This window comes from Rattus norvegicus, chromosome 9, assembly GCF_036323735.1.
Source record: "Rattus norvegicus strain BN/NHsdMcwi chromosome 9, GRCr8, whole genome shotgun sequence".
Lineage (NCBI taxonomy): Eukaryota > Metazoa > Chordata > Mammalia > Rodentia > Muridae > Rattus > Rattus norvegicus.
This window is the reverse complement of record NC_086027.1, coordinates 26,298,750-26,315,440: the sequence shown is the minus strand read 5'-3', so window position 1 is coordinate 26,315,440 and position 16,691 is coordinate 26,298,750.

Below are 16,691 nucleotides of genomic sequence, written 5' to 3'. Positions count from 1 at the left end.
AGGTGTTGCTTTTTCTCTTCCCTTCCCCTTGTCTCATTTTCCTATTAAATTTCTCCACGTGGGAAAAAAAACTCAGGTGTCAACAGATGCTGGCACGGATGTGGAGAAAGATAAACACTCCTCCATTTTTTGTGGGATTGCAAGCTGGTACAACCACTCTGGAAATCAGTCTGGAGGTTCCTCAGAAAATTGGACACGGTACTATCTGAGGACCCAGCTATACCAAAGGTTGCTCCAACATACCACAAAGACAAATTTTCCACTATGTTCATAGCAGTGTTATTTATAATAGCCAGAGCTGGCAAGAACCCAGATGCCCTTCAAGAGAGGAATGGATACAGAAAATATGGTACATTTACACATTGGAGTACTACTCAGCTATCAAAAACAATGACTTCATGAAATTCATGGACAAATAGATGGAACTAGAAAATATCATCCTGAGTGATGTAACCCAATCACAGAAAAAACACACATGGTATGCACTCATTGATAAGTGGATATTAGCCCAAATGCTGTAATTACTCAAGATGCAATGCATGAACCACATGAAACTCAAGAAGGATGACCAAAATGAGGATGCTTAAGTCCTTCTTAAAAGGGGGAACAAGAGTATTCATAGGAGGAGATATGGAGACAAAGTTTGGAGCAGAGGCTGAGGAATGCCATTCAGAACCTGCCCCACTTGGGGATCCAGCCCTTATATATATAGCCACCAAACTTAGAAAATATTGCTGAAGCCAGGAAGTGCATGGTGACAGGAACCTGATATAGCCATCTCCTGAGAGGCTCAGCCAGAGTGTGAATACAGAGGCAAATGCTAGCAGCAAAACTTTGAACTGAGAATGGTTTCCCAGTTAAAGGAGTTAGATAAAGGATTGAAGAAGCTGAAAGGACTTGCAACCCCATAAGAACAACAATACCAACCAACCAGAGCTCCTAGGGACTAAACCACTACCCAAAGACTACATATGGACAGACTCATGGCTCCAGCTGCATATGTAGCAGAGGATGGCCTTGTTGGGCATCAACTGGAGGAGAAGTCCTTGGTCCTACCAAGGCTGGACCCCCAATGTAGAGGAATCATAGGGCGGGGAATCGGGAAGGGGGATGGTTGGGGAGAGGGAACACCCTTATAGAAGAAGGCAGATGGGAATGAAATAGGAGGTTTATGTCCAGGAAACCAGGAAAGGGAATAACATTTGAAATGTAAATAAAAAATATCCAATGAAAAAATACTCAAAGACTATACATGGACTGACCCATGGCTCCAGCTGCATGTGTAGCAGAGGATGCCTTGTTGGGCACCCATGGAAGGAAAAGCCCTTGGTCCTGCCAAGTCTGGACCCCCCAGTGCAGGGGAATGTTAGGGGCAGGAAGCAGGGTGGTTGTGGAGGTGAGCAACCTTATAGAAGAAGGGGAGGGGGATGGAATAGGTGACTTATGTCGAGGAAACCAGGAAAGGGAATATCATGTGAAATGTAAATTTAAAAAAATTCCAATTAAAAAATAGAAAAGATAACAATATCCTAAGAACACAGACGTTTAAAATTGATCAAAAAAGAGAAAAAAAAGGAGAAAATAAACTTTCCTAAGGATTAACTAAATAAGACAACTAAATGAAGCATATTCTAAGGCACCTGTAGAGGTGAGAAGACAACCTCAGACATTTTCCTTTACCTTTCATAGTGTCTCTTGTTTGTTACTGCATAAGCCACAATGACTGGTCCACTAGTCCCTGGCTAAATGCTTCTTCTTCTCATGAGCAGGTTAAGGGCTTGATAGAAGTACATATGCTTTCCACTCAAACTCATGTGTGTGCTGAAGGTCTGAACTTATTCATCAGATATGACAAGAGCTTTACCATTGACTCCCTACATAAAATGCATTTGCTTGTGTCAGAACATCCAGAGTTTTACTCAAAGAGCTATAAGGGAGAGAAGGAGCTTTTTGCTATGTACATAGTAGGTTTAGTCAACATGAGTAAATGGTTCGTCTGTGGTGAATGAGAACACGTTTACAGAAAGCATCCTCCGGGAGGCTTTCCTTCGACTTATGGAAGCTCTCTTAAGCTGTCATGAGTCATAGGGATTTCTCTTTACCTGTGGGACTCTCTTGCTGAGTCCTCTGCCTCACCAACTCTGGGATGATCATAAAACTGTTACTCTGCTTAAGTTATAACAGATAGTGTGTATCAAAAAATAGATCATGGTTAATAGCAGCATTCCCAAGGAGGCCATTTCTGTTTCAAATTATATTTGCTACAAGGAAAGCACAGAATGAATCACAATGAAGAGAGGAAATGCATCGAGGGATAAAAAAGCCCTGACCATCTTCCAAGTCTGCATAATTAGGGAGTGTTCCTGAGTAATGGATGGTGGTTTTGTGCAACACACACAAGGGAACACTTTGGGACATCTTTATCATCTCTAGCGTGCAAATCAGCACTTTTAAACAGAACTTCTAAGTTGTTTCTCTTACTACTGCATATTGACATGACTGAGGCCAGTGTCCCCACACAGGCAGTTCTTTGACCCTCCTGGTTTTCATAGCTCTGAGAATATAGAACACATCTAGAGCATTGGTTCTCAACTTGTGGGTCACCACCCCCTTGGCAAACCTCTATCAAAAATATTTACATTACATTTCATAACCACTGAAAAATTACAGTTATGAAGTAACGATTAAAAATAATCTTGTGGTTGAGGGTCACTATGAGGAACTGTATTAAAGGGTCACAGCATTAGGAAGGTTGAGAACAGCTTTGCTAGAAGCAGAAAGAGAACTTTGGTTTTCGTCTACAAAAGGGGCCAAGAATAGCAATTCAGTTCAATTAAAAATTGTTCTGATCTATACTAGGGCACAATTTTCTGACTTTCAAAGCACATATCCCCTAAACATTGGCAATTAAGTTAATTAAAAACTTCTCAAGATGTCTCCAATGCTCTCTGAAGCTAAAGCCTGCTCTTCCACAGTAGCAACCACTCTTTACCCAGTTGTCCAAAATGGATGTCCTGTATGATTGCCTCCTGCCTTATTCCAACTCTTTCAACATGAATTATTAGAGCATTATACACATTGCGACTCCAAGGCCCTTCCCCCCTCTGCACTGTTCCTGGAGGAGATCATAGCATGGTTATTATACATCTAGCCAGCTCTCCTCACTAGAGGGCATCTCCACCCCTTATGCAATTGCTGAAATGACCTCCTGAATGATTCTACTGTTTTTTTGTAACTGAAATAGAATTATCTGACCATTGCTCTACCTTTCTTCCCTCCTAATCCCCCCCATATCCCAGTACTCACTCCCAAGTGTACCGTTCCTTTTTGTTTGATTGTCCCTTCCCCTTCATCACACTATAAGCAGCAGGAGTCATTTTTACAAGCACATTAAGTGTCACAAACATGCATATTAACTATGTGAACTAATAGAAAATGCAATATTTAAAACTAGCATTGTTTATCTCAAGCTTATCAAAAACTCTGCCTTTGAATCTCATGCAAAGTAAACATGCTAGTCACCTGTGTGTGATTGTGAAGTAAATCACTTGAGGAAAAGGGATTACTTTAGCTCATTGCTTCAGAGGAAGTAGTTGGGCATCACTTGGCCCCAAGTGTTTGGACAGAGCACTATGGTGGAAACCTATGACAGCAGCCATTTTCAGGGTGTACAGGTAAGAGAAGTAAGCGAGAAGATCTGAAAACAAATATACCCTACAGTGGCATGCCTCCCAACTGATTCCTTTGGTAAAGGCATACCTTCTAAATTTTTAAGAACCTATCAAAAATACCATCATACAGGACCAAGCATGTAACACATGAGCTTTTGGTGAAGACTTCATTCTTTTTTTTTTTTTTGGTTCTTTTTTTCGGAGCTGGGGACCGAACCCAGGGCCTTGCGCTTCCTAGGTAAGCGCTCTACCACTGAGTTAAATCCCCAGCCCCGAAGACTTCATTCTTAAACCAGAAAATAACTAAATAAAACAGAACCAAACATTGCCAATACAGCCAGTCATGAGGTGAGTAAAGGCTAGCAAGACTGATAAGCCAAATTCCATCCTCGGGGTTCACATGGTAGAAAGAGAAAAGAAATGACATCTACAGAGTGTCCTCCTACCACATTCCTCCACCTACATCACATAACTCAGGCCTATACATACACCCACACCTTCTCTCTCTCTCTCTCTCTCTCTCTCTCTCTCTCTCTCTCTCTCTCTCTCTCTCTCACACACACACACACACACACACACACACACACAAGTTAAAGGTAAGCAAATAGTATATTTGTGATGCTAGAGACAGAAAAGATTTAACTCTTACTATGATTTCCAATAAAATGATTCAGAAAATTATACTTTAAATTTTTCCTTAAACCAAATTAGAAACACAACAAAAATACAACAGCCTTGAATTTCTTCAGATTTGCAACATTTTCAGAATACAATTGTAGCATAGGTGCAAATAAGTTGCATGAAGATCTGATATCAAGGAGGCTTTGCTGCTAATTCCTGTCACTATATCATCTGTCACTCATAGATAAGCAAATAACTCATGTGTCAAACACTGCTGATTAATAGCAACCAAAATAACATATCTGAGATCCAGAGATAACTATATTTCATTTTACTTTTAAAATAAATATACTTTTATTTTATATGCATCACCATTTTCACATGTGGAGCCAGCATCAATTAGAAGGGGATTGATCCCATTGAACTGTAGTTACATATGATAGCTAGTCACAAAGTAATTGCAGGGAATCGAACCCAAGTCTTCTGAAAGAGTAACAATTTCTTAGCAGCAGAACCAACTCTTCAGCTTTGTAAGATAGATATAAATAAACACTAAAAATACAACTAATGACTGCCAAAAGTTGGGACCCATCCCACTGTGAGAGAGCCAACCACTGACACCATTAATGAGACTCTGCTTTGCTTGCAGATGAGAACCTAACATTACTGTCTTCTGAGAGGCTTCATCCAGCAGCAGATGGAGGCAGATGCATAGACCCACAGCCAAACATCAAGTGGAACCCGGGAAGTCATGTGGAAGAGTGAGGACAGAAATGAACAATTCTGAAAGGCCAAGGGCACTTCAAAAAGACCCACAAAGTCAACTAACCTGGGCCCATGGGGTCTCACAGAGCCTGGTCTATCAACCAAGAAGCATGCAGAAGATGAACTTTGGTGCGACTTAGTGTTCATATGGTTCCCTAACAGGTGGACCAGGGGCTTTTTCAGTCTCTGTTCCCTGCCATTGGATCACCTTCCCCCTTCCTTGGATTGACTGGATGGGCCTCAGTGGGAGAAAATGTGCCTAGACTATGTGCTGGGATTAGATGCCCCAAGTTTGGGTAATACCCAAGGAGAACTTCCATTCTTAGAGGAGAAGAGGTGGAGACAATCAGCGCAGGGATTTTTAAGAGGGAGACTCAGAAAAGAGCAGGGAGGGAGAGCTATGATCTGGATGTAAAGTAAATACAAAACATTTTCAAAGGACAAAATAGCAGTTCTTGACTGCAGAGATATCACTTTAACTTATCTTTTGATGTGAAGACAGAAAAATATTCCTAATTCTGACAAATATCTCCCTTAGAAACAGGAGAACTCAAGTCTTGGGATAGAGATGGGTATTTAGAGATTTAAAAAGAAAGCTTGGCCTAATTTTACTCAGTGACTGACTACGAGAACAAGTCGACAGAGGATGACAGATGTCTCTAAAACGAGATATCATCAACACTGAAGAGTAAGAATTGAGTAATTTAAAAATCTATGTTGTTTCTGAACCTGAAAGGTAGTTTATAACTTCAGACATAAGCAACAGAAGGATTCTGACTACACAAAGTCTCAACAACATGGCTGCCTAAGCAAGACCTAAACAAGAAAAATGACAGGCTAAAATAGAAGGGGTAATCTCATGGGGTCCCACCTTTAGATAAAGAATAGCAGGCAACCAATGACTGCTAAGAGATAGATAATTAGAGATAGACTAGAATTCCCTAGGAATGAGTGCCCTCTATTCAATAGTATGTGGTCAACCCTGAAATCAGATGCTCCCTGCCAACCATTAGAATGAGAACAGGGACACCAATAGAGGAGGTAGAGAAAGGACTGAAGGAGCTGAATGGGTTTGCAATCCTATAGGAATAATAATACCAACCAACCAGACAGCCCAGAGCTTCCAGGGACTAAACCACCAACTAAAGAGTACACATGGAGCAACCCATGGCTCCAGCTGCATATGTAGCAGATGCCTTGTCAGACATCATGGGAGGAGAAGCCCTTGGTTCTATGAAGGTTCAATGCCCCAGTATAGGGGAATGCAAAGGCAGGGAGGTGGGAGGGAGTGTGTGGGTGGATGGGGAGCACCCTCATTGAGGCAGGGTCTGAGGGGATGGAATAAGGAGTCTCTGGAGGGGAAACCGGGAAGGGGATAACGTTTGAAATGTAGATAAAGAAAATAACCAATAAAAAATGGAAAAAAATAAGAAACTAACATTAGATGGACTGAGCAGGCTTTATGTATTAAGGAAACATATAATGAAAACAAGAGGCTATAGACTATGAACTTGAGAGATGGGGTATATATAAGCAAAATTGGAAGGAAGAAAGGATAATAGTAAAACTGTATGATGATGTTTTAATTTTAAAAATAACATTTAAAAAACAAGAGAGAAAATAAATTGTCACATTCATCGGTGTGTTTCTAACTATCCTTTTCTATCCTTGGAAATGTCACTGAAATATATATTAATGTTAAATGTTTTTCCACACCAAGGACCTTGTCATCTTGTTCACTCCAACCACTCTGTCTTTCACATTAGGTTTGTCATTTCTTTCTTTTTTTATTATTTTTATTGATTATTTTGTTTATTTACATTTCAAATGTTATCTGGCTTTCTGGTTTCCCCTCGAAAAACCCCCTATCCTATTTCCTCTCCTCCTGCTTCTATGAGGGTTCTCCCCCACCTACCCACTCACTCAATGTGCTAGCATTCTCCTACACTGGGGCATCAAGCCTCCAGAAGACTAAAGGCCTCTCCTCCCATTAATGCCAGATAAGGCCATCCTCTGCTACATATGCAGCTGGAGCCATGGGTTCCTCCATATGACTCTTGGGTTGGTGGTTTAGTCCCTGAGAGCTCTAGGGGCTCTGGTTGGTTGATATTGTTGTTATTCCTATGGAGTTGTAAACCCCTTCACCTCCTTCGGTCCTTCCCCTATCTCCTCCATTGGGGTCCCCATGCTCAGTATGATGGTTGGCTGCTAAGAGCATCTGCATCTGTATTGGTCAGGCTCAGGCAGAGCCTCTCAGGAGACAGCTATGCCAGGCTCTTGTCAGTAAGTGCTTCTTGGCATCACCAATAGTGTCTGGGTTTGATGTCTGCAGATGGGATGGATCCCTAAGTGGAGCAGTCTCTGGATGGCCTTTCCTTCAATCTCTACTCCACACTTTCCACTCATTGTCCCTGCATTTTCTTTTGACAGGAGCAATTCTGGGTTAATATCTTTGAAATGGGTGGGTGGCCCTATCCCTCAAGTATTGGCCATGTCTAAGCACTGGGTATGGCCATGTCTAAGCACTGGGTATGGTCTCTACGGGTTCTCTCTCTCCTTTATTGGGTATTTTGGCTAATGTCATCCCTGTTGGGTCCTGGAACCTCTTAGGTCCCTGGCATCTGGAAGGTTTTGGTGGCTACCCCCAGTTCCCCATCCCCAACTGCTACACACCTCTGCTTAATTTTCTGACCCTCTGTACTTCTCCCCGGTCCCATCCCACACCTGATCCTGCCCCCTCTTTTCCTCCTTCTCCTCTCTCCCTCCCAGGTAGGGCTGTCTGGAGCAGAGATGAATGTCTGTGGGATGGTTTCTGTGTCGTCATCCCTGCAGTAGAAGATTTACACACTCCATGTGTACTTGGGCTGCTGGAGTTTATGATGAGCATCGCCACCTTTGTTGCACTTTGAGTGTGTAACTGGTACACTCTGGTAAGCACAGCAAGCCTCTGAGAGAATTGATGAGATGGATAGTCGTACAAAGATGGCTCTGTTCCTTGGTGATCAAATACCTGAGTATCTAGCAGCATCGTCTGCACTTCATACTTTTTACTGCACTGTAATGAAGTTTAAATCCATCCTTTGGTAAGAAGATTGGTGCTAATTTGCTGTGACAGCATCTCTGTATAAGAGAAGTGTACACAAAAGAACTCACTCTTTCTATGTGTGTGCTTCTACCTGATGCATTATGTCTGTTAATCATTGGGAAATGCCTTTTTGTTAATGTATATGGTCAAGAGATTAACCACTAACTCTCATTTTTAATTGTTTAAGCAGAGATCTGTGGTATTTTCTTCACTGTTCTATATAAAAGTATCTAAAGTAGGCACATGTGTTCACATGCGTGTGCACATGCACACACACACACAGATACACACACACACACAGAGAGAGAAAGAGAGAGAGAGAGAGAGAGAGAGAGAGAGAGAGAACACAATAAAATTATTGAAGATAAACCTTACCCAATACTGTGTTTATGTGTTGATTATTTAAGAAAGCTTTCACCTAGTCTGATTCAGAAAATAGGGGAATTGTTCTACTCTTTTTTTTTTTATTAACTTGAGTATTTCTTATATACATTTCAAGTGTTATTCCCTTTCCCGGTTTCCGGGCAAACATCCCCCTCCCCCCTCCCCTTCCTTATGGGTGTTCCCCTCCCAACCCTCCCCCCATTGCCGCCCTTCCCCCATAGTCTAGTTCACTGGGGGTTCAGTCTTAGCAGGACCCAGGGCTTCCCCTTCCACTGGTGCTCTTACTAGGATATTCATTGCTACTTATGGGGTCAGAGTCCAGGGTCAGTCCATGTATAGTCTTTAGGTAGTGGCTTAGTCCCTGGAAGCTCTGGTTGCTTGACATTGTTGTACTTTTGGGGTCTCGAGCCCCTTCAAGCTCTTCCAGTTCTTTCTCTGATTCCTTCAACGGGGGAACTATTCTCAGTTCAGTGGTTTGCTGCTGGCACTCGCCTCTGTATTTGCTGTATTCTGGCTGTGTCTCTCAGGAGCGATCTACATCCGGCTCCTGTCGGTCTGCACTTCTTTGCTTCATCCATCTTGTCTAATTGGGTGATTCTATATGTATGGGCCACATGTGGGGCAGGCTCTGAATGGGTGTTCCTTCAGTCTCTGTTTTAATCTTTGCCTCTCCCTTCCCTGCCAAGGGTATTCTTTTTCCTCATTTAAAGAAGGAGTGAAGCATTCACATTTTGATCATCCGTCTTGAGTTTCGTTTGTTCTAGGGATCTAGGGTAATTCAAGCATTTGGGCTAATAGCCACTTATCAATGAGTGCATACCATGTATGTCTTTCTGTGATTGGGTTAGCTCACTCAGGATGATATTTACCAGTTCCAACCATTTGCCTACGAATTTCATAAACTCGTTGTTTTTGATAGCTGAGTAATATTCCATTATGTAGATGTACCACATTTTCTGTATCCATTCCTCTGTTGAAGGGCATCTGGGTTCTTTCCAGTTTCTGGCTATTATAAATAAGGCTGCGATGAACATAGTGGAGCACGTGTCTCTTTTATATGTTGAGGCATCTTTTGGGTATATGCCCAAGAGAGGTATAGCTGGATCCTCAGGCAGTTCAATGTCCAATTTTCTGAGGAACCTCCAGACTGATTTCCAGAATGGTTTTACCAGTCTGCAATCCCACCAACAATGGAGGAGTGTTCCTCTTTCTCCACATCCTCGCCAGCATCTGCTGTCACCTGAGTTTTTGATCTTAGCCATTCTCACTGGTGTGAGGTGAAATCTCAGGGTTGTTTTGATTTGCATTTCCCTTATGACTAAAGATGTTGAACATTTCTTTAGGTGTTTCTCAGCCATTCGGCATTTCTCAGCTGTGAATTCTTTGTTTAGCTCTGAACCCCATTTTTAATAGGGTTATTTGTTTCCCTGCAGTCTAACTTCTTGAGTTCTTTGTATATTTTGGATATAAGGCCTCTATCTGTTGTAGGATTGGTAAAGATCTTTTCCCAATCTGTTGGTTGCCGTTTTGTCCTAACCACAGTGTCCTTTGCCTTACAGAAGCTTTGCAGTTTTATGAGATCCCATTTGTCGATTCTTGATCTTAGAGCATAAGCCATTGGTGTTTTGTTCAGGAAATTTTTTCCAGTGCCCATGTGTTCCAGATGCTTCCCTAGTTTTTCTTCTATTAGTTTGAGTGTGTCTGGTTTGATGTGGAGGTCCTTGATCCACTTGGACTTAAGCTTTGGACATGGTGATAAGGATACATCGATCTGCATTCTTCTACTTGTTGCCCTCCAGTTGAACCAGCACCATTTGCTGAAAATGCTATCTTTTTCCATTGGATAGTTTTGGCTCCTTTGTCAAAAATCAAGTGACCATAGGTGTGTGGGTTCATTTCTGGGTCTTCAATTCTATTCCATTGGTCTATCTGTCTGTCTCTGTACCAATACCATGCAGTTTTTATCACTATTGCTCTGTAATACTGCTTGAGTTCAGGGATAGTGATTCCCCCTGAAGTCCTTTTATTGTTGAGGATAGCTTTAGCTATCCTGGGTTTTTTCTTATTCCAGATGAATTTGAAAATTGTTCTGTCTAACTCTTTGAAGAATTGGATTGGTATTTTGATGGGGATTGCATTGAATCTGTAGATTGCTTTTGGTAAAATGGCCATTTTTACTATATTAATCCTGCCAATCCATGAGCATGGGAGATCTTTCCATCTTCTGAGGTCTTCTTCAATTTCTTTCCTCAGTGTCTTGAAGTTCTTATTGTACAAATCTTTTACTTGCTTGGTTAAAGTCACACCGAGGTACTTTATATTATTTGGGTCTATTATGAAGGGTTTCGTTTCCCTAATTTCTTTCTCGGCTTGTTTCTCTTTTGTATAGAGGAAGGCAACTGATTTATTTGAGTTAATTTTATACCCAGCCACTTTGCTGAGGTTGTTTATCAGCTTTAGTAGTTCTCTGGTGGAACTTTTGGGATCACTTAAATATACTATCATGTCATCTGCAAATAGTGATATTTTGACCTCTTCTTTTCCGATCTGTATCCCCTTGACCTCCTTTTTTTGTCTGATTGCTCTAGCTAGAACTTCAAGAACTATATTGAATAAGTAGGGAGAGAGTGGGCAGCCTTGTCTAGTCCCGGATTTTAGTGGGATTGCTTCAAGTTTCTCTCCATTTAGTTTAATGTTAGCAACTGGTTTGCTGTATATGGCTTTTACTATGTTTAGGTATGGGCCTTGAATTCCTATTCTTTCCAGGACTTTTATCATGAAGGGGTGTTGAATTTTGTCAAATGCTTTCTCAGCATCTAATGAAATGATCATGTGGTTCTATTCTTTCAGTTTGTTTATATAATGGATCACGTTGATGGTTTTCCATATATTAAACCATCCCTGCATGCCTGGGATGAAGCCTACTTGATCATGGTGGATGATTGTTTTGATGTGCTCTTGAATTCGGTTTGCCAGAATTTTATTGAGTATTTTTGCGTCGATATTCATAAGGGAAATTGATCTGAAGTTCTCTTTCTTTGTTGTGTCTTTGTGTGGTTTAGGTATAAGAGTAATTGTGGCTTCGTAGAAGGAATTCGGTAGGGCTCCATCTGTTTCAATTTTGTGGAATAATTTGGATAATATTGGTATGAGGTCTTCTATGAAGGTTTGATAGAATTCTGCACTAAACCCGTCTGGACCTGGGCTCTTTTTGGTTGGGAGACCTTTAATGACTGCTTCTATTTCCTTAGGAGTTATGGGGTTGTTTAACTGGTTTATCTGTTCCTGATTTAACTTCGATACCTGGTATCTGTCCAGGAAATTGTCCATTTCCTGAAGATTTTCAAGTTTTGTTGAATATAGGTTTTTATAGTAAGATCTGATGATTTTTTGAATTTCCTCTGAATCTGTAGTTATGTCTCCCTTTTCATTTCTGATTTTGTTAATTTGGACGCACTCTCTGTGTCCTCTCGTTAGTCTGGCTAAGGGTTTATCTATCTTGTTGATTTTCTCAAAGAACCAACTTTTGGTTCTGTTGATTCTTTCTATGGTCCTTCTTGTTTCGACTTGGCTGATTTCAGCTCTGAGTTTGATTATGTCCTGCCTTCTACTCCTCCTGGGTGTATTTGCTTCTTTTTGTTCTAGAGCTTTTAGGTGTGCTGTCAAGCTGCTGACATATGCTCTTTCCTGTTTCTTTCTGCAGGCACTCAGCGCTATGAGTTTTCCTCTTAGCACAGCTTTCATTGTGTCCCATAAGTTTGGGTATGTTGTACCTTAATTTTCATTAAATTCTAAAACGTTTTTAATTTCTTTCTTTATTTCTTCCTTGACCAGCTTATCATTGAGTAGAGCATTGTTCAATTTCCACGTATATGTGGGCATTCTTCCCTTATTGTTATTGAAGACCAGTTTTAGGCCGTGGTGGTCCGATAGCACGCATGGGATTATTTCTATCTTTCTGTACCTGTTGAGGCCTGTTTTTTGACCAATTATATGGTCAATTTTGGAGAAAGTACCATGAGGAGATGAGAAGAAGGTATATCCTTTTGCTTTAGGATAGAATGTTCTATAAATATCCGTTAAGTCCATTTGGCTCATGACTTCTCTTAGTCTGTCGACATCACTGTTTAATTTCTGTTTCCATGATCTGTCCATTGATGAGAGTGGGGTGTTGAAATCTCCCACTATTATTGTGTGAGGTGCAATGTGTGTTTTCAGCTTTAGTAAGGTTTCTTTTACGTATGTAGGTGCCCTTGTATTTGGGGCATAGATATTTAGGATTGAGAGTTCATCTTGGTGGATTTTTCCTTTGATGAATATGAAGTGTCCTTCCTTATCTTTTTTGATGACTTTTAGTTGGAAATTGATTTTATTTGATATTAGAATGGCTACTCCAGCTTGCTTCTTCTGACCATTTGCTTGGAAAGTTGTTTTCCAGCCTTTCACTCTGAGGTAGTGTCTGTCTTTGTCTCTGAGGTGTGTTTCCTGTAGGCAGCAGAATGCAGGGTCCTCGTTGCGTATCCAGTTTGTTAATCTATGTCTTTTTATTGGGGAGTTGAGGCCATTGATATTGAGAGATATTAAGGAATAGTGATTATTGCTTCCCGTTATATTCATATTTGGATGTGAGGTTATGTTTGTGTGCTTTCATTCTCTTTGTTTTGTTGCCAAGACGATTAGTTTCTTGCTTCTTCTAGGGTATAGCTTGCCTCCTTATGTTGGGCTTTACCATTTATTATCCTTTGTAGTGCTGGATTTGTAGAAAGATATTGTGTAAATTTGGTTTTGTCATGAAATATCTTGGTTTCTCCATCAATGTTAATTGAGAGTTTTGCTGGATACAGTAACCTGGGCTGGCATTTGTGTTCTCTTAGGGTCTGCATGACATCAGTCCAGGATCTTCTGGCCTTCATAGTTTCTGGCGAGAAGTCTGGTGTGATTCTGATAGGTCTGCCTTTATATGTTACTTGACCTTTTTCCCTTACTGCTTTTAATATTCTTTCTTTATTTTGTGCGTTTGGTGTTTTGACAATTATGTGACGGGAGGTGTTTCTTTTCTGGTCCAATCTATTTGGAGTTCTGTAGGCTTCTTGTATGTCTATGGGTATCTCTTTTTTTAGGTAGGGAAGTTTTCTTCTATGATTTTGTTGAAGATATTTACTGGTCCTTTGAGCTGGGAGTCTTCACTCTCTTCTATACCTATTATCCTTAGGTTTGATCTTCTCATTGAGTCCTGGATTTCCTGTATGTTTTGGACCAGTAGCTTTTTCCGCTTTACATTATCTTTGACAGTTGAGTCAATGATTTCTATGGAATCTTCTGCTCCTGAGATTCTCTCTTCCATCTCTTGTATTCTGTTGGTGAAGCTTGTATCTACAGCTCCTTGTCTCTTCTTTTGGTTTTCTATATCCAGGGTTGTTTCCATGTGTTCTTTCTTGATTGCTTCTATTTCCATTTTTAATTCCTTCAACTGTTTGATTGTGTTTTCCTGGAATTCTTTCAGGGATTTTTGTGTCTCCTCTCTATGGGCTTCTACTTGTTTATTTATGTTTTCCTGGAATTCTTTCACAGATTTTTGTGTCTCCTCTCTATGGGCTTCTACTTGTTTATTTATGTTTTCCTGGAATTCTTTCAGGCATTTTTGCGATTCCTCTCTGTAGGCTTCTACTTGTTCTCTAAGGGAGTTCTTCCCGTCTTTCTTGAAGTCCTCCAGCATCATGATCAAAAATGATTTTGAAACTAGATCTTGCCTTTCTGGTGTGTTTGGATATTCCATGTTTGTTTTGATGGGAGAATTGGGCTCCGATGGTGCCATGTAGTCTTGGTTTCTGTTGCTTGGGTTCCTGCACTTGCCTCTCGCCATCAGATTATCTCTAGTGTTACTTTGTTCTGCTATTTCTGACAGTGGCTAGACTGTCCTATAAGCCTGTGTGTCAGGAGTGCTGTAGACCTGTTTTCCTCTCTTTCAGTCAGTTATGGGGACAGAGTGTTCTGCTTTCGGGCGTGTAGTTTTTCCTCTCTACAGGTCTTCAGCTGTTCCTGTGGGCCTGTGTCTTGAGTTCACCAGGCAGCTTTCTTGCAGCAGAAAAGTTGGTCTTACCTGTGGTTCCGAGGCTGAAGTTTGCTCGTGGGGTGCTGCCCAGGGTCTCTCTGCAGCGGCAGCAACCAGGAAGACCTGTGCCGCCCCTTCCGGGAGCTTCAGTGCACCAGGGTTCCAGATGGTCTTTGGCTTTTTCCTCTGGCGTCCGAGATGTGTGTGCAGAGAGCAGTCTCTTCTGGTTTCCCAGGCTTGTCTGCCTCTCTGAAGGTTTAGCTCTCCCTCCCATGGGATTTGGGTGCAGAGAACTGTTTATGCGGTCTGTTTCCTTCAGGTTCCGGCGGTGTCTCAGGCAGGGGTCCTGCCGCTCCTGGGCCCTCCCCCACGGGAGCCCAGAGGCCTTATACAGTTTCCTCTTGGGCCAGCGATGTGGGCAGGGGTGAGCAGTGTTGGTGGTCTCTCCCGCTCTGCAGCCTCAGGAGTGCCCACCTGACCAGGCGGTTGGGTCTCTCTCTCACGGGGTCTGGGAGCAGAGCTGCTGTGGGCAGGGATCCGCGGGTGTGTGTTCTACTCTTTAGCAGTAAAATGTACTTATTATATATTCATTTGTATCACCACAAATGCAGATAAAATTTTAAGCGCTTTTTACAGTGTTTTAATTTCTCAACTGGAAAACATGTCAGAATTGCCTGGCACATAATACTCAACCCCAGTGTGTGGGCGGCAGACTCATTAGCTTCTTTTTAAGGCGATTTGACTTATGAAATGCAAGAACTTCCCAAAGCACTTTGTAGTTCAGACATGCTCTCTGAGATGTTTCATTTCCTAAGGATAATCATTTTCAGTGAGGCCATAAATAAAATCCCTTCATAAAGATGAAAGCGAGCAAGATTCACTGCTCCCAATACTTTACTCTGCTCCAGCTGGCCAGCCACAATGAGCTTCCCATTTCATTTGGCAATCCCAGTCCGTCCAATTGCCAGCCACTTAAAGATTGCCTCTCCGAGTCTTCAAAGTGTTTTATTCATCAGAGTTTTAATTTTATACACGCTCCAAATCTTTACTTTTTTGCCCTTTTGAGGTCAGATTTATCACTGCAGCACCCAGGCCCCCTGATAGGTGAGCCATTCATCCTAATTCAGTAAGGGCAGAATGTCTTTGGAGAAGTTTCATCAGCCTAATGGAAACCACACTCACAGCACCTGTAATCTATCATCCTTGGAAACTACTGAATAGAGCCACTGTGCTTATAAATCCCAATTGTGGTAAAGATGTCACAGTACTTGTCTCTCAGCAAGTCCCACGCTCCTCGGTAACAAAATACGTTCTAAGTGGTCTTCCAAAATAAATAAATAAAGCGTCTTCTCTTTAACTGGGTGGGAATATTTTGGTTGCTTGAAAAGTATACTATATTTGCCAGTTAATATATGAGCAATAGTCATTGTATTGAAGACACTTGGTAAGGAGATAGAAGGGCATTAATTCATTCATCAAATCTTGAATATCTGTCATGTGAATCCTTAAGACGCTTCAAAACAAAAGGGGAAAGCAAGGCAATGATTCATTCAAATGCTATAGGATTTGGGTATTAATTATTTTAATATGTTTTTACAAAATGTTTTACAGATTTAAGAGCAGCACAAGCAGTAGTCATTAACCACATAAATTAATATTTCAATCACACACACACACACATACACACACACACACACACACACACACTACACACACAAGGTGCTTCAGACATATGAAGCATGTATCTTAGTACCTTGCCACCATAAAATATCTGAGTAATTCAACATCAGGAACGTATTACTTTGATGGGAGAAGTTTATCATATATATATATATATATATATGTACATATATATATATCATATATATATACACATTCATAAATACATATATACACACATATACATATATATTATATATACACACACAATTTATTTTTATTTTTATTTGTGTGTGTATGTAAGTACAAGTGCTCACAGACACGAAAAGGATAAGGTGTCATTGAAACCGGACTTACCACTGGTTAGTAAGCTGTCCAGCTTTGAAGTGTGTACTCAAACTCTGGTCCTCTGCAAAAAAAGTATACACTCTTAACCCCCAAACTAACTCTCTAA